At 45.3% G+C, this 23,285-nt stretch overlaps 1 protein-coding gene and 1 long non-coding RNA gene across 3 annotated transcripts in view; one reads left to right on the top strand and one right to left on the bottom strand.

Annotated features, from left to right (window-relative positions):
• GNAS (GNAS complex locus) overlaps nt 1-23,285 on the bottom strand; it is a 182,955-nt gene that overhangs the window by 122,731 nt on the left and 36,939 nt on the right. The gene's annotated exons all lie outside the window — the stretch shown is intronic.
• On the top strand, nt 932-23,239 carry LOC309534403. The gene is made up of 2 exons (XR_014220683.1): nt 932-1,085; nt 23,071-23,239. It is a non-coding gene; the product is annotated as an uncharacterized lncRNA (long non-coding RNA).

The raw sequence follows: 23,285 nt of genomic DNA, 5'->3' as shown, positions 1-23,285 counted from the left end.
TGTGATATTATACTTCCTGGTTACCTAGAGAACCTGAAAAAAAATAAGAGAGACATAGGTAAGATGATACCACGAGTGTAAGATGTAAGGAGAGGAGCCTGTGAGGCAAAATGGAGATTTCACGAGAGAGCAAAATTTACAGCAAGGTCCAGAGGCCTGCAATTTGCTATATCCAAACTTAAATTGATAGCATTATATATACGTATATATATAAAAGTACTGGGGTTACTTTTTTATACACCTTATAATAAACTACACAGTAATGTAATGGCCAAACAATGACCTTTTGTTTTTATGCAAAGGGTTTTGTTTGTTTGTTTTTGTTTGCACGGGCCCATTTTAAGTGTTTGACAGTTGTTGCTCCAGCACATGTCAGAGATGGGGTTCTCTTGAGAAATAAATCACAGCCAGTATACCATTTGTGGGTGGGGGCTGGCTCCCCTGTGTGGAAGATAAACAACTCTTAAATCCTCGCAAAGTAATTTGAAGGAAAAGTAATGCTGTCAAATATTTGCATATGCCTTGCCTCTGTTTCTAACCCCGCATTGTTATCGCAAAGTTTTCCAGATATAACTCTCTCTTGAATAGCCCTTGCTGTATTCAAGATTCTCTTATCCAGCGTTTTGCCACACCTCTTACAAGCCAGCCTTCTCTGTAATCAATAGGTACAAGAGAAAGAGGCACTTATATAATGCGCGAAGGGGTAGGAAAAACAACTTTGCAAAAACTGTTCTCTCCGGAGACTTTTTTCTTGTGTTACAGCCATCTTCAGCTTCTCGCAGAAATTTTAATATTATTTGGATTTCTCTTCCTGTTGTCTTCTCTGATTATGATTTCTTTTGAGTTAATTAAGCACCAACAAAAAAAGCACTTAAAAAAAGAAAGAAAAGAGAATGTTCCTGCTTCTACAGAGAACACAAAACAAGCCAGCTCCAAGAGCTAAAAATAGACTGTTCCATTCGGAATGCAAACTATTCAGTCTTCAAAACTATTTATACAGTGCGAATTAATTGCAGATGGTCAATTCGTATAGCAAGGTCCCTGCAACCGATACAAAAATGCTACTACCTTCTGATTGGAAGCAGGTAAAAAATGCATTAGGAAGGGGATGTAATAAGGGATAATATGTAGCTTGTTTTTAAGCTTTTGTGGGAGGAAAATGCAGTTTGCAAAATAACCATTTGCTTTGGCTCACTCTCAAAAGTTTTAAAAGATGTATGTTCTTTTTTTTTTACCCTGCGCTGAGTTGCCGCTGAGTTCATAGAGAAAGCAGGGAGATATGCCGTATTTGGTGTAAATAATCCAGGCAGTTTAGATCATCTGGCTAATTGTTTTTGAACTGAGCTTTCAAACAGCTTTTAGATATATTTGTTACCAGCTCCGCACGTTAATTTAAAAGTATTTTTAAAATGAGGTTTCCATCTTTATATATAAATACTGATATTAAGCAAATCTGTTAAATGTCCCTTTGATCTAAATTGCACCCTTTCTGCTTAGTGTTCAGGCTCAAACGAGCAATAAACCAGGAGATAACAGAATGCAGGATAATCACAGAAACGAGGCAAGTTTTGTGAAGGTTGAGCCAGCCGGTTGACAACTTTCTGCAAGAGATCAGCTCCTCTGCAGGATTCTAAGCCTCACTTTCAGCTTTGTAAGTGACTTTCAGTTGTCAAGTCATGGCAACACATCACAAATGGGGCGGAAAAGAAGAAATATGGAAATCAGTAGGGGGTTTCTTCCTGTTACTGTTCTGAACATAGCCTTTAGAGTTAATGCAGATATTTAAGGAATCCAACACAGAGAGCAATACAGGTTAAGGTGCATGTCAGCATTCTAGTGAAATCAACAGGGTTTAGCTTGCAGGAAATGCTTTAGATGCCACCAGGGCAATTTGCAGGGGGGCCCCCCCTGCAAACTCTACCTTGACCACCCTGTATTGACACTGCTGCAAATAGAGTGGTAGCTTTTTGCCTCACCAGGCTCCCATCAGGAACCAATAAGGGCCCCCAAGTCTGAGAAACTCGTAGGTTGCTGCAGATTGCCAGAGAGTCCAGCTTATAGCTGTAGACCTGCTAGTCTGCCCCCCCAGGAGACCACCCTCACAAAAGACTTGTTCACACATTACGCTGAACATAGGTGCAAACCATCTTTGCATTTGTACAAGGGCTGGTGTGAAAGAGTATACACTTATTGATTTGTACAGCTTACTGATTTTGGCCATCTGTAGTGGATGCTTTAGCTGAGATTCCTGCATTGCAGGGGGTTGGACTAGATGGCCCTTGGGTCCCTTCCCACTGTGCGGTTCTGTGATTCTATGACTATTGTGTACGCAGGTACACTATCTGTACACTCACTGAATATTACATGTTTACAGCTCAACTATTTGTAACTAATTGTACATGTTTACAGCTCAACTATTTGTAAATACAGATTGTGTACTCACTGAAGGTACAGGAATGTGTGAATAGCCCTAAAGTCAGATTGACTTCAGTGGAAATACCTAACTGTTTCCAGATTGCATGCATTTACGTATTAGCAGTGCTTTTTTTTCTGGGGGGACGCAGGGGTACACATACCCCTAAACATTTTGTGACTCTAAGTTTGGCCTCATTTAGGGACGGTGTTTCAATATGAGTGGGAAAATGAGAGTACGCTTAAACTTTTTTTTTTGCAAAACAAGCACTGTGTATTAGTTTCATAATCCATGTGGCTTGAGCTTTAAAATAATAGCCAGATCACGGAAAGTAGCTTCTACATACACCTTCTTTAAAGTAATACCTTTTTGCATAAATAACAGTTGCTGTGTTGTGCTCAAGAAGAAACTGGCCATTGCTCCCAGTCTCGCAATAGTTCAGTTCTGGTTCTTTTGTTTTTCTGATTTTATCAAGTGTTCCAGGCATTTTCTTGCTGTGTGACTTGGATAAAAAAGTATTGTCTGTCTGGGAATGTAAAAATCTAATAACCAATTGCAAGTTTAATAACACTAAAAATGAAATGGAGAGTCTCGTCACCCTCCTTGCTTGCTACCAGTTATTCCTACGCCCTTCCTCTTTGAATACATTCATTATTTCTATTGCTGTTTATTTCAAAATGATGTAAACAACGGGGTGGTGGTAGAAACAGCACATCACCGGGATAAACAAATTTCAAAACTGAATTGAGTCCAGATTAGTCCACGGCATATTTTAGCAGTATCAAAGCCTGTTCTCTGCTGGAAAACAATGCAGTTGTTTCCAGGGAGCCCAAATAATGCCAAGGAAAAGAATCCGAACCTGCAAGTCCCCCGCCTCAAATCCTACTGTGTATCTCCTTTGTGGCTGCATAATTATTACATTATCCAGTTGTCCTTTCGCAGCTTCCTTGAGGAATGCTGTGCTAAGTGTTCAGACAGGAGGGAGGAAGGTGGCGGCAGAGAGAAGGGATTTTGCCAACGAGATTGTAAAGAGCCATTGCGAGAAGGCACTTGGACAGCCTTTGATAAGCATGCTGATATCACAGTAATAAACATTAATGGGGGGTCTGCTTAGGGGTGTTAAGCACATCATGCATTTGGAATGCTTCCCAAAGCAGCTGCCCACATTGGAAAGTGTTTATTAGACCCTCAGTTTATGCATCCTCATAATAGTTCCCATTCTTTCAGCTGGTTAGGAGGCATTTCTAACTGTGTGAACATTCCCGTCACAACAACCATAGTAAGTGTACGTACGGCACCCCAGTCTCCTTCCAGTTCACCTTATTTCAATTAAGAAATGCAGCTCCCAAGCTCACCAGACTTTCCCACCCCACAAGAAGAATATTTGTCAATTTTGTAGAAGATGAAGTTGGAACTGAATTATTCCACACACAAAAATTATTCCCCCAAATATCCTCCTCAAGTGAAAATATGAACGGGATTTAATGCGCAAGCATTTTGATCCAGCAGCAAAGCCTTTGGTAGTAGTGCTGTAATAATAATAATAATAATAATAATAATAATAATAATAATAATAATAATAATGGTCCATTTTTCCTCCCAAAGGAGTCAAGTGCAGCAATATTGTACTACATCCTGGCATATTAGCCCTTGGTTGGGGATTTGTTGTTGTTGTTATTTTCAAGCTCTTTCCCCCCCTTTAAAGCACATGTGATAAGGTAACAGTGTAATAATTAGGGCAGTCAGCTGATTAAGAGGGAAATCCTATACATTCTACTTGGAAGAAAACCCTACATTATTCAATGGGGCTTACTTTCTAGTAAATATGTTCAGGACTGCAACCATAGCTGATTAATCACCTTTCCCTTTTAAACAGTTGATTAACTGACCGAAGTTAAATAAAATGGCGTTATCACCAAAACACCAATAAGAGGCGTCTGCTTCAGAACATAATTGTGCCCTTATCTTTCAGCCTCACCAATTCAAATTTGACCTTCTCCATTAAAACTGCTGCCCACAATTAATCAACCTCAGCTTGTGGGCCTAGTAGCAACAACTATCACGCTTTCTAATTTGTACGAAACTTTGCAGCAAAAGCGGGGAGGGAAGGGAGGAAAGGCCTCTGGAGTTTTCAATCTCAGGATTGGCAAGGCTGGCAATCAAGTCTGCCATTGTAGAGCATTGTAGACCAGAAGGCAATATAGTGATAGATCTGAGTGATTTGCAGCAGATCAGCAAGGATTCTGACTCCTAATTGTTTTAACAACAGCAACAAGGAAAAAAGGCTCTCCTTTCTCCCTTCCACATCAGGCTGCTGAGACAAACAAAGCTTAGCCAGACCAGGACTGGATTTGTGTGTGGCAAGACTTCGAGTTCGGTGCCTGCGCGCTTCATTTATTTATCTTACTTGCAATTTTATCTGCTGCTTCAAAATCAAAAGTGACCGAAGCGGCGTGCAATAAAATAAAACCATTATCCTGGAGCAGCCTTCAGCCTGCCTTCTGGCAGCCAAAAATCAGTAACAGTCCGGTTTTGCTCCACCTTTCCCTTTCAACACATGCTTATTATGGAGAGAGCACCTGTCAAGTGATATGGCTGCAGCCCGTATTCAGTGTACACCTGGACTCACTTTTTGTCTCCCACCAATAAGTTGCTTGTTGTTCTTGCAGCTTTCTCACATTTTGTAAGGAAGGGGGACCAGAAGCTCAACTCTGGGCCTAGAACTCCGACCTGTCCTCCTCCTGGTTTTCTCCTGGGAATCATCGCCGTATCTGGTCACAGTGGCGGCGCCAGCATTGCCCCCCATCCGTTAGCACCTCGTACGACAGAGGGCCAGTGACCCTGGTGACTGTGGCAGGTACCCATGCTGGGCCTGCCCCAAAATTATTTGCGTACGCTGGGTCCTGAGGAGGAATGAAAGTCCCCTCAAAGTATCTGCTTTATATACATTATTTACACAATGGGTCCCACATGATTGGCTAATTCCAGGAAGGATTCTCCTGTAGGCCAATCAGGTTGTGGATTCACTTCCATCTGGAGCTGGATTGGGTGGCTCCTGCAGACCAATCATACTGCTGCATTATTCTAGGACCAATCAGACTGCTGCATTTTGGATCCTATTGTTCCAGGACCAATCAGACTGCTGCATTTTGGATCCTATTATTCTAGGACCAATCAGACTGCTGCATTGTGAATCCTATTCAATTCAGTACATAACAAGCTCTGTGCATACGTTTTGAATAAGGCGTCCAGAATAAGGGAAACTGTGGCCCTACAGGCGTTGCCAAACTACAACTCCCCTCTTCCTTGACTACTGACCACGCTAGGTGTGCAATGTTGGCATCAGAACCTGCCGCCCTCAGCCAGCTTCTGGGACCCAGCACATCCCACCACAGATGGCAGTCCTGGGGCCCCAACACAGGCATGCAAGTCAATATTTTATGAATATCCTCCATCTCTTTCTTTCCTCCTCTGTATAAGAGCTTTATCAAAGAAAATAAAGAGTATCAGAGCCAAGTAGATTGGCCAACCCTTTTTTCTTTGGCCCTGCACTTTCTGCAGGCACAAAGGGGAAAGTTTCACTTGCTGAGCTCGTTGCTGTTGAAGACTCAGGAGCAGGGTCAAAACAGAAGTTCGCAACTTTAGACCAGCTTCATATTTTTTTTAATTTACTTATCAGCCAGCGGCAGTATACTGATATCAGTGAAAAACCAAGTTAATCCAAGGGCAGCATTCAACAGAAAGAATGGAAAAGCATCTCAGCACTTACGAACCTTTGCTGGGCCAGTACTAAGAGATCAGACATGATATGTGTTCTTTGCAATGAGAGGAGGGAGAAAAAAGAGTTTGCCTAGGCCCTCAGCTTGTATATAAAGTCTCACAGAGCATTTGAGGTGTGCACCTGTTAGAATCCACTAATCAAGTACAAAACTCCTCTAAGGGGAAGTTCGCTATCCTGTTGCAATGATCAAAATCTTCCTTCCTTTACTAAGCACCCATTAGAGAAATGGCAACTCCAACTGCTTGTTTAAGCAGAGAGCGGAAAGGTAGCATTGGAGGGATTAAGGAGGGAGAAAATGGTCGTCTGAAATGGCTCTGTAAACACTTGTTAGCGTCAACCACAGCTAGCATTATAGAATCATAGACGGGTTGGAAGGGACCCCTGAGGGTCATCGAGTCGACACCCCACCCCACCCCCAGCATTGCAATAATCTCCGCTAAAGCATCCATGACAGATTGCCATCCAACCTCTGCTTAAAAACCTCCAAGGAAGGAGAGTCCACAACGTCCCGAGGGAGGCCTTTCCACTATCAAACAGCTCTTGCTGTCAAAAAGTCATTCCAGATGTTTAGCTGGACATCTTTAGTGCAGTGTTTCCCAACCGGTGTTCCGCGGCACACTAGTGTGCCGCGAGACATTGCCTGGTGTGCCGTGGGAGGGAGGCGGGCGAGGCGGGCGGCGAGAGGCGGGGCGGCGGCAGCGAGGAGAGGCCGCCCAGTGCGGGGCTCTCGCCGTCTGCCTGCCTGGCTGCCTGCGTGGCGCTGACGTCACGGGGCTGTAACGTGCCCCACATAGGCACACGCGGGGCGGCGAGCGAGCTCCCTCCCACATCCCATCGCCGGCTCTGCACCAGGCGGTAGAGCTTGGCGAAGTCGCCGCGCTGGAAGGCCAGCAGCGCGCGCGCCTTGGCCAGGCTCTCGCCCGCCTGCGCCTCCAGGCACGGCACCTCGGCGTCGGGCGGCAGCGAGCCCAGGAAGCGGCCCAGCCGGCCGGGGTTGCCCGCCTGCAGCAGCGCCTCGCACACGCACGAGACCTGCTCCGCCGAGAAGCACGGCGAGCGTGGAGGATCGGGCGCGGCGGAGGCCAGCCCCGCGCTTGGAGAGGATGCAGCAGCCGTCGCCAAACCCGATCCTCCTCCTCCTGCTCTGCCGCCGTCCTCTGGCTCTCGGCCGGGAGGAGCCTGCGGCGACGGGGCGGGCGCCGAAGTTGGCAGAAGTTGGCGCGCCTCCTCGGCAGCGCCTTCGTCCTCCTCCTCCTGCCTCTGCTCTCCTCTGGAGGCGGGGGCGCGCCGCCCTCCCCGGCCGGGGGGCTCGGTGGGGCCCGCGGGGAAGGAGGCCATGTTCGCGGCGCGCGGGATCGCGGCCCCCCTCGCCCGCCTCCGGCCCGCTCCCCTCCCCCTGCGCGCTGCCCTAGCCGTGCGGGTCTCCTCCCCCTGCGCCGCCGTCCCCTTTCCACATCCTAGGAGCCGCGGTCCGCCTTCCGCCCCCGGGCCGCGGCACGGCTCCCAGCCCGGGCTGGCCTCCGCCTCCTGGGACGCGCGCCCACCCCCGCGGCCCCCCAAACTTCGGAGCAACTCTCCAGACGCTTCTCCCCCGCCTCGGTCTCCCTCCTTTCCACTTCTCTTCCCCCCTTCCTTCCCTCTTTCTTTCTCTTTCTCTCCCACCCGCCTTTCCTTCTATTAACTTTCCTTTCCCCTTCCCATGTAGAACAGTCCCTGCAAATAAAAACCTAGCATATTTGGAAGAGGGATGCTAGCCTAACCATTACCTTCTATGCTGTTACTATTTTTTTATTTTTTTACATAAGTAAAAAGTGACCTTTCCCCATCTGGCATGGTGGTGTGCCTCGAGATTTTTTTCATGAAACAAGTGTGCCTTTGCCCAAAAAAGGTTGGGAAACACTGCTTTAGTGCACGTATGATGTTGATGATTAAAGGCAGCAAGAGAAGAGGTAGGGAACCACCCCAGAGGGCAAAGGCTCCTGATTCTGAAGCCATAGTTTGCAGACTTCAAAAGCAGTATACAAATGCATGGTATTGTTGCATGCCTTTTGTGGCGATCACACAGGGTCCCCGGACGTTTAACGGTCTCTTGATCCCCGTGCCACCACTTCCCCGCTGCCATCAACCTGTTATTCTCTGGTAAAACACTGAGTCCAGACTGATGTTAAAAGTGAACCCCCCAAAAAAACAAGTTTATTTTATAAACATTAACAAGTTTATGATTTCTCAGATAATATTCCTGTCAGGATCTTAACTTTATAGTTTCTTTACTGGCCTATACCTTCCTAATACCTTCTGACTGATTATCTCAACTGTTTGACAGACTCCTCTTAACAAATTCTCTCCCTCTCTCACACCAGACTAGCCCAACCCACAGACTTATCTTCTCTGTCTCTCCAGACTGTCTTCTCAACCACCCTAACTCTAACTCCCCCCCCCCAAAAAAACCCTCTGTGCTTAAAGGTAAAGGGACCCCTGACCATTAGGTCCAGTCGCGGACAACTCTGGGGTTGCGGTGCTCATCTCGCTTTATTGGCCGAGGGAGCCGGAGTACAGCTTCCGGGTCATGTGGCCAGCATGACTAAGCTGCTTTCTTGGGAACCAGAGCAGCGCACAGAAACGCCGTTTACCTTCCCACCGGAGCGGTACCTATTTATCTACTTGCACTTTGACGTGCTTTCGAACTGCTAGGTTGGCAGGAGCAGGGACCGAGCAATGGGAGCACACCCCTTCGCGGGGATTCAAACCGCTGACCTTTTGATCGGCAAGTCCTAGGCTCTGTGGTTTAACCCACAGCGCCACCCGCATCCCTGGCTTAAAACCTTATACACAGGTAACTCCGCCCCTTGGGTTCCCATTGGTTAGTCATTTTACAATTAGTTAACCCTTTTCTTACGAACCCAGTATGATGTCACACACCTAGGAGGGCAAACGCCACACTCCCCAATCTCCAGGGGTTCCTGGCACTTACCCAGGGTTTGGTTTCCTTGGAGTGAGGGACAGCGCAGACTGTGGAATCTTTATGATATATGGCTTATTTACACATATACGCAACCTGAGCCTAGGATGGAGGGGCTCACAGCATTAAGACCCCCAAAGAGTCTTTCTTCTCCCATAGCCACAGCCTTGTATTCCAACAGAAATCAGGCATGGCTCTGTCTCCCAGCTGTCCATCCTGCAGCCTTGCTTCTACCTTCTAGCTGCTCCCTCTGGCCTTTGTCTTGTTAACTACCAGCGAGTTGAGGGAGGGGGACCTACCCATCTTTCATCTGGCACAGAGCCACTTCCTTTGTGACCTTAATGGCCCCTACTTAGAGGGCTATAACTTCACCGGGAAGTTAGCCTGGCTATTCCAGGGATTGAATCCATGCTGGATCCAGGAATTAGAAGGGGGCTCAAGCATACAGTTTACCCCTTCCACCACCAAAAAAACCTCCTAACACTATTAGGTTTTTTGTTGTTGTATTATTATTGGATTATAATTGCAGCTGCCACAGACCTACCGGAAAATCAGAGTTTTGTGTTACCATATTTCATATTTACCAGCATCTGCAGACAAAGGAATTTCGCCATATACAAAACATAGCATTGGGCTCTGCCCTTGGAAAAGGACAAAACCAAAACAGCCGGGAAGAGACAGCCTGGGCAATGTTGAAAGGGCACTGCGGGGCCGGAGGGAGGGCAGGGAGAAGAAAGGAAGGGAACAGGGCAATACAAGAAAGCACTGAAGGTACCAAAGGTGAAGACATCCCAGGAGACTCTGGTAACTAGGCTCCGAAAGGTCCTTGAGTTTACCTGAACTCTGCAACTCGGGAGTTCACCTGCCAGGACTCATAAACATTATGGCAGTGATAAGGCCGAGTTGGTAGCGTGCCAGCAGGACCCAGGTTCAAGTCTAGAAGCTGGCAAGAGGTTTCTAATGCTGACTCTGCAACACACTGCGTAGGGCTTTAGTCTCAAAGAAGAACAGGTAACATGTTTTTATGAGTCCACAATAAAAACTCCATCCATGCTTTGCTTAAGCGCAGGGGTGCTGGCCACATGACCCGGAAGCTGTACGCCGGCTCCCTCGGCCAATAAAGCGAGATGAGTGTCGCAACCCCAGAGTCGGTCACAACTGGACCTAATGGTCAGGGGTCCCTTTACCTTTACCCCAGGACATATACTGCCACGGGAGCCAGATTAAATCAACCGGCGGGCAGGATTAGGCCCCCAAAATGGACTTTGGGCATGCCTGGCTTAAGGAGTGAGCCACTGGTCTGCGTTTCTGAAAGTCATAAAAGTATCACTTGATGAAAGCAATACCAGCTCCTTCTAACCTAACCCAAACTCATAGAATCATGGAATCGTAGAGTTTGAAGGAACCACGATGGTCATCTAGTCCAACCCCCTGCCCTGCAGGAATCTTTCGCCCAATGTGGGGCTCGAACCCACAACCCTGAGACTAAGGGCCTCATGCTCTACCGACTGAGCTTTTGCTTATGTTTCGCCATAGGCTGTGACATATGCTCGTAGTAGTAGTACAGCAAAAAGGAAAAGCTTGTTCCTCCTTCTGGAGATGACGATTTACTGTTTGGAGGGGCATGTGTTCCAGCACAAACATGCAACCGTTACTCATTCATTATTACCTTCATTGCTATTAGTATTATTTATTGCATTTATATGGCTGCCCATAAATAAAATGCTCCTCGCAGCCTAAAAAGCAAAGGCATTTAGAAAAGCTTTAAGAATATAGACTTACCAGCTTTAAATAAAAGGGAGAGCCTTACAAAGTTCACACAGAAGCATAATATTGCTTACTTTAACTCGCCTATGGAAACAACTCAGGGGCCATTAAGAAGAAAAAGGATAACAACAAGATGATTGAAAGATGGGATTGGTGAACACTAAAAGCAGCAGAAAGATGAGATGATTGGATCCTACTGAACTCGAAGCATGGGAAGCCCCATCAAAAATTTATAATTTGGGGAAATGTTTGGACTTTATGATATGTATTGGTATATTTTGGAATAGTTAATGTGATATGATTGGATTGTTAAATGGAAAACTTAATAAAAATTATTTTAAAAAATAATAGAAAAGCTTTGAGAATATAAGAGAGTAGCTTGTCATTGGCCTCCTCCAGTAGGCTCTTTCTATGTTCTTTGGGCAGACCCACGCCATACCTTTAAAGCACATCCAATGCACATTTAAAGCACATGAATACTGGGAGCTGTAGTTTCCATCCTTGCAGAGCTACAATTCCCAGCACTCTTAACAAACAACAGTCTCCAGGATGCTTTGAGAGAAGTCCTGTGCTTTAATTTGCATTTGGGCTTTATCTGTATGGTGTGGATCTGCCCTAAGGCTACTGGATCCGACTTTTACTCAGATCTCTTGTAAAAAGTGAAATGTGCGTTCAAAAGCTTTCTCTCTTTCTGTCTCTCTGCAAGTGAAGGGGAGAGAAATGACCAGAGAGGGTGGTGCCCACGGCCTTTGCTTATAAATCCAAATGTGCCCCCGGCATAAAAAGGTATCAGAAACTAGATCTCCCTAAGCATTGCTTATGTGCAGACAAAAATGAGAGGGGAGATGTTACATTGCAGAGGCACACTAGAAAAGCTTTCATTCCAGTTGTTTGCTGGGAAATTTAATTTATATAAGCCACCTCATGAGGCCTACATTCTAAGAGGCAACCTAAAAAACCCCTCTTTATAAATAGCTACTTTCCAGTATGGAGATAAACATAAGAAGAAAATGAAGCTAATTTATTTCTGTATTTATTATTATCATTATTACAGTATTATTATTATTATTATTACTACTAGTGATTGGTTTGTGTTTTTTGTTCTTGTTTTTAGATTGTGTATTGTATTTTGTGCTTTTGTATTGTATTTTTTTGTTGTGAACCGCCTTGAGATCTGTGGATGAAAGGCTGCATACAAATTTAATAGATAGATAAATATTGTTATTACTTATTAAATTTGTATACTGCCTTTCATCTGAAGATCCTAGGCCAGCTGACAACAGAAAAACACAAAATGAGAAATATATATAATTTATATATAAATTATAAAATAAGAAATATTATATTATATTATATTATATTATATTATATTATATTATATTATATTATATTATTATAACACACACACAAATTAACAATACGCCCCCCTCCCATTTTATACCAGACACTTGGTCCACCTTAACTCTGTATTGTCTACACCAGGCTTCCTCAACCTCGGCCCTCCAGGTGTTTCAAGACTACAATTCCCATCATCCCTGACCACTGGTCCTGCTAGCTAGGGATCATGGGAGTTGTAGGCCAAAAACATCTGGGGGGCTGAGGTTGAGGAAGCCTGGTCTACACTGACTTTCAGTCCCTTTTCCTAGTGTCACGATTCAGTCACTGGGATTGAATCTGGGACCTTTTGCAAGCGAAGCAGACGCTCCGTAACTGAGCTATACTCCTTCCCCAAGTTGTGTCAGGCAATCATTTTAACAAGCTGAATTTAGAGAGTCTTTTTGGTGTGAGTGGTTACAGTTACTGGATGAGGATCTGGGAGTTCTGGGTTTGAATCCCCACTCTGTTGTGAACCTCCCTGGGCGACTGTGAACCTGTCTGTATCCATACCCTTTGACATGTCCAGACCAAAAACTGGGCACACGTCTTCTGGGTGGACCATGTGACCCCATGTGAAATCATGGCCCTGAACAAAGTGCATGGAAGGGGGCAAGATTGCAGTGTGAGATCATGTGAGATTGCAGTGCTCAAAATGGCTCCCATGCTCTCGCAACAGGACACACTGGTTTTCCCTTAGTGGAAACAAGTCATTGCCTGATCATGTCATTGAGTGAATCAGGCCTTCAAAAGTCCTTTTCGTGTGGGGAGATAAAATAATAATACAGTGGTACCTCAGGTTAAGAACTTAATTCGTTCTGGAGGTCTGTTCTTAACCTGAAACTGTTCTAAACCCGAAGCACCACTTTAGCTAATGGGGCCTCCTGCTGCCACTGCGCTGCCAGAGCACGATTTCTGTTCTCATCCTGAAGCAAAGTTCTTAACCTGAGGTAATAGTTCTGGGTTAGCGGAGTCTGTAAGCTGAAACGTATGTAACCTGAAGCATATGTAACCCAAGGTACCACTGTGATAAAGTTCCCAAATGAAGATCTGAGGGAATTTTGCAAAGAGGGTTGTTAACAGAGTTGTCTTAAGTTAACAGAGCCTGGAACTGATGAGACACTTTCATTTTTAGTGCAGCTGTTATCACCCCTGGACAAAGAGCAAGAAGGAATTTCAACCCCCTAGAAAAATACACAAATGCTCAATTGCAAAAAAAAGCAGCACATCGGCAAGCTTGTTGCTTTTCCCCATTCCTAACTCGCCACTCAAGGGACTGCCGCTCTGTTCAAATTACCAACGTGCAGAAAGCACAGAAGCCCGTGTGAGTAAATGTTTCAACAAGCTGGGAAAGTGCTGTTGAGTGCACTACTCACGTTGTGAAATTGATGCAAGTTTGTTACAAGTGTGGGCAAAATTATAGCAACTCCTGTAAGACATGTGTAGACAGACACACACGCCAACTCCTTTTAAAACACATGCCTGGAGAGGCAACTATCATACGCAAGGGTACCCAACATGGCGACCTCCAAATACTGCAAGACTATAGCTGCCATAATTTCTGAGCTTTGGCCATGCTGGCTAATGCTGTTGGCAGATGTGGTACAAAATATCTGGAGGGCAGCACGTTGGGGGGGGCAACAAATCCATTCTTGGCGAGGCAGAAGCTCCCATGTGCTTTGCCATCCCACCCCAAAGCTGCAAGTCAGGCTCTGTTCCCAAAATGCAGGGGAGTTTCCCCCCCTCCCAGCTCTGGGAGACTCCAGGACACATGGCCAATTAACTGCCTCAAACTTTCCTCAAAGGAGATTGTGTCTTTTGAGCCTGACATTTTACGGGATTATTTTAAAAGCCAAAAAATAGTTTTGTTTGCTTTTTAGACCAAAAGCTGAAGAGAAGGAATTAAAAAAAGAATGAAGGAACAGAAAAGGCAGGTCTATTAATAGAGAGTTGGCTGCATCTGTAACTCTGAAACCATGACCTGCCATCGCTCCCTAAAAGAGTCAATATTTTGCAAAATATGAGTATTGTTAAATGCTCAGCGTTGACATTTCCTGGTCTCTGCTAATTCTCCTTCACTGTATACTTTAAACCTCCTTACTAGAATTTCCCCCAGCACCTTGCTCTTCCTCCTAGAGTTTCTGACTATGACAGTAGCTGCTGCACTATCTCCAAATCAGATGCCCACCCCTTGATTCATTCCCCAACCCCAGACCTTTCATCTGCAATCTTCCACCCCTTCCCCAGCTTACAAGAAAGCTGTAAGTTCACAGGTGCGATCCATGCTCTCCCCAAAGCATCACACAATTATGTGTAGACAAGGACTTTCTATATGGGGTCCCTACAGATTATGTCTTTTTTATTGTGCATTCATGATGATTTGTGCACACGATGGTGTCGGAACAGTTACACACAATGCTACTTTCAATAGTTTGCAGCTGCAGAAGTGGATGTCATATTTTGCTTCCAATCAGCAAATGTCCTGTAGCTTCCTGCTGAAACCCTGCAACTTATTATATTGCAGATGTTGCAGGGGTTGCCCGTTTGTTGTCCCATTTACACTGGGCTATGGTTGAGGTGGGGACTGTAGTGTAGGTGGGTTCCCAGAAGGCAAGACACAGTGATAACAGCAAGAACCTTTGTTGAACTAACAGTACTGGACAACAGGGGCAAAGCAACTGCTTATATACATTTCTGAAGCCCTGGGCCACTCCCACTCCCAACGTGATTGGCTGTCTTAACTTCCAAGCTGCAAATCATAACTCAGAGTTGAAGGGCCAGTGGCAGAGGCCCAAATCCTGAAATGTTCTGTGATTGGATATCATGTATCGAATCAGAAAACAGGGGCTCAGAATCCTTAGTCCAGACTCAAGCTCAAGCAAACACAGACCACTGAATACATAACAGGGGCCATCTGGCTCACACGCTTACCAGTGCTTCCAGAGAAACTTACCAACGGCATCAGTAATGGCAGAGAAGTTTCTCTGAAAGACAGCTTACACGTCGGGTGCCGGTTTCCTTTCAAACAGGGATGGGGAGCCTTCACAGGACTCCATCCCCCCAGCTAGCATGGTGAACCGAGGATGGAAATTTTAGTCCAATGACATGTACCAGAATCCTTTGCAGCAAACCAGACATCCATGTTGGGTGTCTTTCAGTAGATGAGCTGATGTGGAAAGATTACCCTAAAAGGTAGAATTGCTGGCAGGGTGTGTTGGGTCCGTACCAGGGGACTTGGGTTCTACAAACCCTCCCTCACTCATGAAGCTCAGTGGGCTAGTCACTATTTCTCAGCCTGACCCAACTCACAGGGTTGTTAAAAGCACAAAAAGATGGGGGGGCATGTATATTTTGGGGAGGAAAGACGGGATATGAACTGGAGAAACAAATAGGAGCAAGGGAACATGCGACACAGCATCAATACAAAAGAACTAAGGGACACAACAAAACAGGAGGCTGAGAGTTCAAGCTGGACTAGAGGTAGAAAGCGAGCCATGCTTTTTTTGAAAACTTTGGTCTGAAGAGAAGAACTCTCCCATTCTCTACTCCTGGGCCACTCGGCCAGCCTTCCATCAAAGAACTGTTTTTACTGCAACCCCAAATCAATGCATAAACACCAGGATAACCACTAACAGCACCGCAAGGTACTTCTGAACACTTCTGGCTCAGAAGACGTGCAGGCGCCAGGCAGGCCAACGACAGCAAACCGAGCGTATTAAATTCTTTCAGGAAAGGCAGCCTCGGTACTGTTTCACTGAGCTCGCTCGATACATCCTGATTTTCTGACAGAGGGTTGTGTTATTCACAAGGCTGTCAGGCTCACCCCAGCTTGGCCTGACATAAACCACACGGAAGACAATGCCTGGCTCCGCTGGGGGTGACTCTGGGGTGCTGATCCAGCCGAGAACATCGCGACCAAGAACCAGGAGTGACTAAGGTACCTGAGCCCTGGGTCTCTTGCACGGGGCCAAGGGATGGGTGAATCTGTCCATTTCAGTTTCTCTCCCTTTTTTTTAGTTCTCCCCGTTTTCACACCGGTTTGCAATTAAAGAAAAGAAGTAATCCTTATGAAAATTAATCAGCATTTTTGATGTGAATTTCTCCTAACACACACATTTTGGTATGAAATTTCCCCAATACAGGCAGCTTGTTTTGCACAGCAATTTCCCCTACTCTAATTCAGTTTTGTATGCTGTTTTCACCAGCATGCATATTTTCTGCACAGTTCCTCATACTCTATGCACTTTTGTGCGCACTGCTGTGCTGGAGAAGCGCACTGCAAAATTCAGAGCAGTGCGGATTTTGAAGGATGGCCCTGTTTTGGTCTTCGTACTGTTTCAAAAAGTGCAAATTAGGCAGGTTTGCCTTTAAATGCAAAACGAATTGTATTTCTCCCCATTGATAACCTTAAGGATTTTTTATTTTAAAAAAAACACCTTTCATACTGGTTGGTTGAGCACACTGTAAATTTTATCTTGCATTTTTATGTTGTGACCTGTTCCGAGATCTATGCATGGAGGGTGGTATACAAATTTAATAAATAATAATGTAATAGTAATAAATTCCACTGCGGTTGGGTCCCTAGCTACCAGCCGTCTTAATTTTCCCAGAAGTAAATATCTGTCCTAAGCCTGTGCCCTAAAGGCTCCTCCAGATTATCCATTTATTCAGCATTCACTAGCACAAAACTTGCACAGTGTTCGGGCTATGTCCAGTCTTTATTGAGATTTCCCCATCACTTTCCTAACAGCAAAAAGCTCATTCTTTTAAGTGGGTTTGGTGTGCTAGGAGGACAGAGTGCCTTTAACTGTCCAATCCTGACTTTCAATGCACCCTTGAACCGTTCCCACAAAATAGGGCCCCAAGAAAACCTAGCAGAACCCCTGCCCAGAATGACATGCAGAAAGAAGATAGAGAAATATTAGGAAATACGACAGCAAAAACAGGATCAGGAAGTTTGAGTGGTGAATACTGTTATGGGCTTTCCTATCATCAGAGGCAGATTTAGGGCAGATTGACTGGATTCGCTTCACTGGGCACTGAGCCTAGGGGGCGCTGGAGGGCACTGCAACTATAACATACCGGATTGAGCAAAACAGAAGGAGAGAGGCAGGGGGCAGCAAATTTTGACCTTGCACAGGGCACTGCTGAAATTTGAAAGACCAAAGTAGACTGCCCTTCCCCTCTTTTCCATAGTTCACTTTAGTTTTCCTTATCTAACTGCGTATTCAAAAAGCCCAACCCCTCTTTAAGTAGACCCTATATCATATTTCATTTTAATTCGTTTTCCTGCTTCTATTATTCAAATGTGGCTCATGTTTACAGTAATTCTTCATATATTCCACCAATTTTCTCTCTTAAATCTTTCTTTCTTTTAGTCTCGAATTCTATTTGTTAATTCGGCCATTTCCACATATGCCATCAATTCTATCTGCCACTCCTCTTTCGTCAGTACTACTCCTTCCTTCCATTTCTCTGCTTATAAAATCCGGGCCACTGTATACATAAATAAGTTCCTTTGAAAGACCAAAGTCTGCCCCTGCTATTGGATTTCTAGAGCCGGGGCTGTCTGAGTGAGAGGACCTAACACAATACCTGGCCAAGGTCTCGAACTTGACAAAATAGTGTTAATAGATGTTAATATTCAGGAGAAGTGTCGCCATGGGAGCACTTTGGATATGATGAAAATGCAGAACTGACACGTGCCTCCTCTTTACTGACCTCCACGTCAAACAGCTCTCTGTTGCCGTTGTAGAAATAATTTACAGAATCTCCCACTGGAAGGAGGGATGCACAGCGCAGATTTCAAATAAGGCACAACTAGGTGCAGATAAGCACAAGTGATATATCGCAGTACGCTGTGTTTCCTCACCCTCCTTGGTGGGTTCATGAAAAGTATTCCGATTAGGTAGGAAATACTTCTGAGCATACATTTTCCTTCAGTCATTCAAGCCAGGAAGAATGACCAGCTACAGTTTTAAAATACAGTGCACCAGAGTGATTCTAGACAACGCTAATACAATTTCATATTCTTTGGCCTAAAACATACATAAGTACAACAAGAGCAAAAGTTTATTCCCTGCAACTTATGGTTAAAGGTTGCACATTTTGTTCCATAAAAGCAGATCAAGACTGTAAGGGAGTATAGCATATTCTAAAACTCAACACACACTCGGAAAACCAGTTAAATAAATAAATAAACCATGGGCATACATTTACACTACTTGCAACCCAAAACTCTTTGGGATCCATTTCAAACTTCTTTTTCGAATTGTCTCCAGTAACTCTCAGGAAACTCTTTGGTGCTTTACATACACACACACTAAAGATTTAAATTGAGTAGAACTATATTTAAAAGGGACTCGTGAAATTGAAAACATTCAGGTCCCGTTATCTGAAATTCGGGGCAGATGTAAACCAAGATGTTCGCAGTTCAGTCTGACACTACGGCTTTAATAACCAGCGCACTGTGCCAAAACGCTCGTTCTACTGATTTTGAGATCAATGTTACTCATGGAATAAAATAAACATCCATGCCAAATGACAAAAAATTAACTGCTCTGTTTTATTGTTATTTCCACTGATTCAGTAGGTTTAAGGAGAAAAATGTAAAGTGCTTTTCTTTTCAGTTTGCCAAAGCATGAAGAGTTTTTAACAGGCACAAGCCAACACCGAGAATATATGCACAACTTTCCTTATCCTTCTATACAAAGAAGAAGAATTATCTCCCTTCTCAGCCTTCAACGATTCTAATTTTCCGACGTCTCTCATTAAGCCAGTGTTCCGAAAACTTGTTTAATATGGAGATGACACAGACCTGCCTTCATTGTTGCTGGCAGTAAGGAGCACTGGACAGGAGAGAGGGCTGTTCAATTTATCTGCCCACCCCACTCCCAGTTGCCTTGCCAGGCAGGATGGATTGGAGCTGATCCTTGAGGAGGAGAGTGGAAACAGCTGCAGATAACTGACTTGAATCCCAGCCCACATACTCCAATAAGAGCACCACTGCAATGTAGTGGGTATCACCAGCGTCCTGATGACACCTTGCTCCAAAACTCCTAATGACCACTCCCAATGGCTTCATGCACAGCAATGTGACTTGAGAACACAGAAGCACTCATCCAATGCTGTCTTCTGGAACTGTCCCTGGAAATATCACTGGAACCACTGCAGAACAGTGCCCCCGAAACCCATCTCCCGTAGATGGTCCTGGAGGATGCAATGGTCAATGATATTGAAAGCTGATGAGATATCTAGTAAGAGCAACAGGTTACCCTCCCTTCCTTCACTCTCAGGACAGAGGTCATCCATCAGGGTGACCAAGGCAGATTCAGTCTTGAATCTGGGTCTGAATCCAGTTTAATCGGTTTCCTCCAGGAACACCTGGTGCTGCTCTGCCACAACTAGCTCAAGTTCCTGGCCCCCAAAAGGGGTGACAGGTGGTGGTGGGTTTTTTCCAGCAGTGGTTGAGCTTCAAGGGGCCAATATCACCCACTCACGCAATGATGTGTTCATGTCCTGAATACACTCAGCCATGCACCACGGCTAGCTTTAATCAGCCACAAAAGGCAAGGGTCCAGAGTGCACATTGTTGAGCACATACTCACAAGCAACCTGTCAAGGCCTGGATAAAGAGGAATGTTTTCACCTGGCATCTAAAGACATGTAATGATGGTCCCAGGTGAGCCTCTCTGGGGACAGCATTCTGCAATCGGGGAGCCCGTTCCCTTGCTTCCACCTTCGGAGGCACATAGAGAAGCATTGGAAACCTCAGTTGGGACTACCTCAATCACGCATCTAGCTCGCTATGGAGGTAAACAATTTTGTTCTCCAAGTGCCCAGCAAGCAACTCACAGAGGGTCTCTGAGGTGTCCTGAAGAGCTTGGTCGGCCTATTTCTCGAGGATGAAATGGAAGCAGCAAAGTCAGCCTTCTTTGCTGCTTTCACCATCCCACCGTAGGCATACTTATGTGCTCTAGCATGTGTCTGGTCATCTTTGCAGTGGGACTTCTGCCAGCTGTGCTCTAGCCTGGCCTATTTCACTGCATGCAGCTTCCCATGATATGAGGGAGCTGAATGTGCTCAGCAGTGTTGGAGAGGGTACTCACGAGCAATCATATCTATAGCCCTCCACATCTCATTACTCCAGAGTGAGATGAGTGCCTTGGGAAGATCACCAGTTCTCTCCACCAGAAAATCCCTCCAAGCATTCAGGAATCAATTGGAGTCTCTGGGGGCAGGTCATCCTAATGCCCCCCTCCCTTGCAGGTGACACCATTAGCCTAGACTTCACCAGGAAGTAGTCTGACAATGACAATAGGGTCATAGACGCACCCATTACCGTATTTTTCGCTCTATAACACGCAGATTTTTTCTCCTAAAAAGGAAGGGGAAATGTCTGTGCGTGTTATGGAGCGAATGTGTGGTCCCTGGAGCCGAAAAATGAGGCAAAAATCAAACCGCGCTTCAGGGAGAAGGGAAGCCTGAAGAGAGGAAGTGGCAGGTTTCCTGCATTCTGCCTCAGGGTCTTACTGCCCACCCTCTCTGTTTCCTTGCTGTGTTTGCTCAAACGGAACAAAGAGCAGGGGAAGCCCCTCCCCTCCAGGCAAGTAGAGGGGAAAGCAGAGCGTCCGTCCTTCTATCCTCTCCCTGCTCCGGAGGAACAATGTTTGTGAAGGGAAGAGAGATTACAGGTTCGGCTTAAAATTCTGATTTGACTTCCTGCTTTTTGTTTTTTGAGACACACAGCATTCAAATATGCTTTCTTCCATTTAAAGAGGGAGAGAGAGAGAGAGAGAGAGAGAGAGAGAGAGAGAGCGCACACGCTGGCTGGCTTGTGTGGGTGGGTGGGGGGGGGAACTTTTGCCTTCCTTTCCTCACGTTATAGCCCTCTCCTGCATTCTTAGCCTTCTGTGTTTTTCCTTCCCTCCCCACTTAAAATGTGGTTACAAAGCATGGATCCACATGGATCCTCAGGATCTTTGCATTGGGTCACCCCAAATTCACCATCAGAGCACACAGCATGTCCATGGCTACAGCCTGCCCCCCCCCAAAAAAATCACGCACCCACTGTTGCCTGGGGCTGCAATGGTGCAAAAACATGGTTACAAAGCATGGATCCACATGGATCCTCAGGATCTTTGCATTGGGTCAGCCAAAATTCCCCATCAGAGCACATAGCATGTCCATGACTACAGCCTGTCCCCCCCAAAAAAAATCACGCACCCACTGTTGCCTGGGGCTGCAATGGTGCAAAAACGTGGTTAAAAAGTATGGGTCCACATGGATCCTCAGGATTTTTGCATTGGGTCACCCCAAATTCACCATCAGATCACATGTCTGTGGCCACAGCATGAAGCACAAAAATGATACGTCCACTGTTTCATTCAGAATATTTTTTCCCTTGTTTTCCTCCTCTAAAAACGATGTGCGTGTTATGGTCAGGTGCGTGTTATAGAGCGAAAAATACGGTATTTCCTGACCATATACCTCTTTACCAGGAGCAAGGATCAAATCAAGGATATGTCCTGCATTATGGATTGGCTCAGTTACCACTTGACATAGCTCCGTGGTTGTCGTGGAGGCCACGGAACACCTAGCCAGCCCAGTGAGAGCAGTCTCAGCATGAATATTGAAATCCCCCAAGACAATAGTCCTAAGGTTCTTCAACAACATGCTAGAGACGGCCTCTACCAGCTTGGTCAGGGAGGTTACTGGGCAGCAGGGTGCTTGATAGACCAGCAGCATCTCTTTGGAGCAACATCAGGTGAACGTCCTCAAGGCTAGCCCCAAAATATAAAGGTCTCCTGGTGAACACATATCATGGACCGCAGTAACACATAGAACATGGTCCTCCAGTCTGTGCTGATGCTGCAAAAAAGTTCCTGATTGGAAAAAGCTGGGAAAGAGCCACACACCCTGGTCTTGGTGATAGATCAGCTCCCTCTTCCACTATCAAATTGTGGGTGAGCAAGGTCTTATTATGAACTGAACTGACATTCAGTAACGTAACAGTCAGACCGGTATATGAGCAACCAGGAACCAGCAGCTCCAAGGATGGAGAAAGGGGAACCATGTGGAAGAACACAATATCTTAGGATGGAATCATCTCTCCATAGGGCAAAACCTTCTCCACCCCATCAAGCATTGAGATAGAAGAGGTACTCCCATCCCTATCTAACCCCGTATTTCCCAGACACATACTGAAGACACAAACACTCTCACAAAGCCAGATATTCGGTACCGGTAGGTCTTCTACCAAATGATGCCATGAAACTGGAAGGCACCTAGTGCATGTCAATATCGGGGTTAACCCACCCCTAGCTCTCACCAGAGACAATAGGGATGATGGGAGTTGTAGTCCAACAACACCTGGAGGTTGAGATTGGGGAAGGCTAGCATGCCACATCAGAAGGAAAACTGTTATTTGGGGAACAAGTTGCGGTTATCCTACAATCAAAAATAAACAAACTGAGAGAGACCATGATATATGGACCTCAGGCAGAGGAGAGCTGAAAAGAAGAGAGCCCGGATTTCGTTTTACAATCAGGCTTGCTTTCAACCCCTTTTGCATTTTGTTCCACAATGTTTTCCAACTAATCTCCACAACCGTAAAAAAGGATAGAAATTTAATGGGTGTCTGAAATGAAAATTGGCATTTTCAGGATACCTGATTTCAGATTTCTGTGCACTTCCCACTGTTGTAGCAACCTTGGTATTTTCCTTCTTTAAATATGGCTTTTGTTTTGTTTTGAACCTTTGTTTTGAACCTTGCAGACAACTTCTTTCTTTAAAGAAGACGAAGAAGACGAAGAAGAAGAAGAAGAAGACTGGCCTGGTTCTCACAGCAATGCTTATTGTTCGATGAACTCAACAACATCAAGCGTTGACTTTTATGTATGAAGAGGCCAGCAGCCGAAGAAAGTGTGGTGTTATCTTTCCTCAATCTTGCTCGAAACCTCAACCCAAACCACAAAGAAAATGGTGTTCTG

Source organism: Podarcis vaucheri (assembly GCF_965113315.1).
Source record: "Podarcis vaucheri genome assembly, chromosome: 6".
NCBI classification, from domain to species: Eukaryota; Metazoa; Chordata; class Lepidosauria; order Squamata; family Lacertidae; genus Podarcis; species Podarcis vaucheri.
Note: the sequence above shows the minus strand (reverse complement) of the source record. Positions and strands in the feature narration are given on the sequence as shown.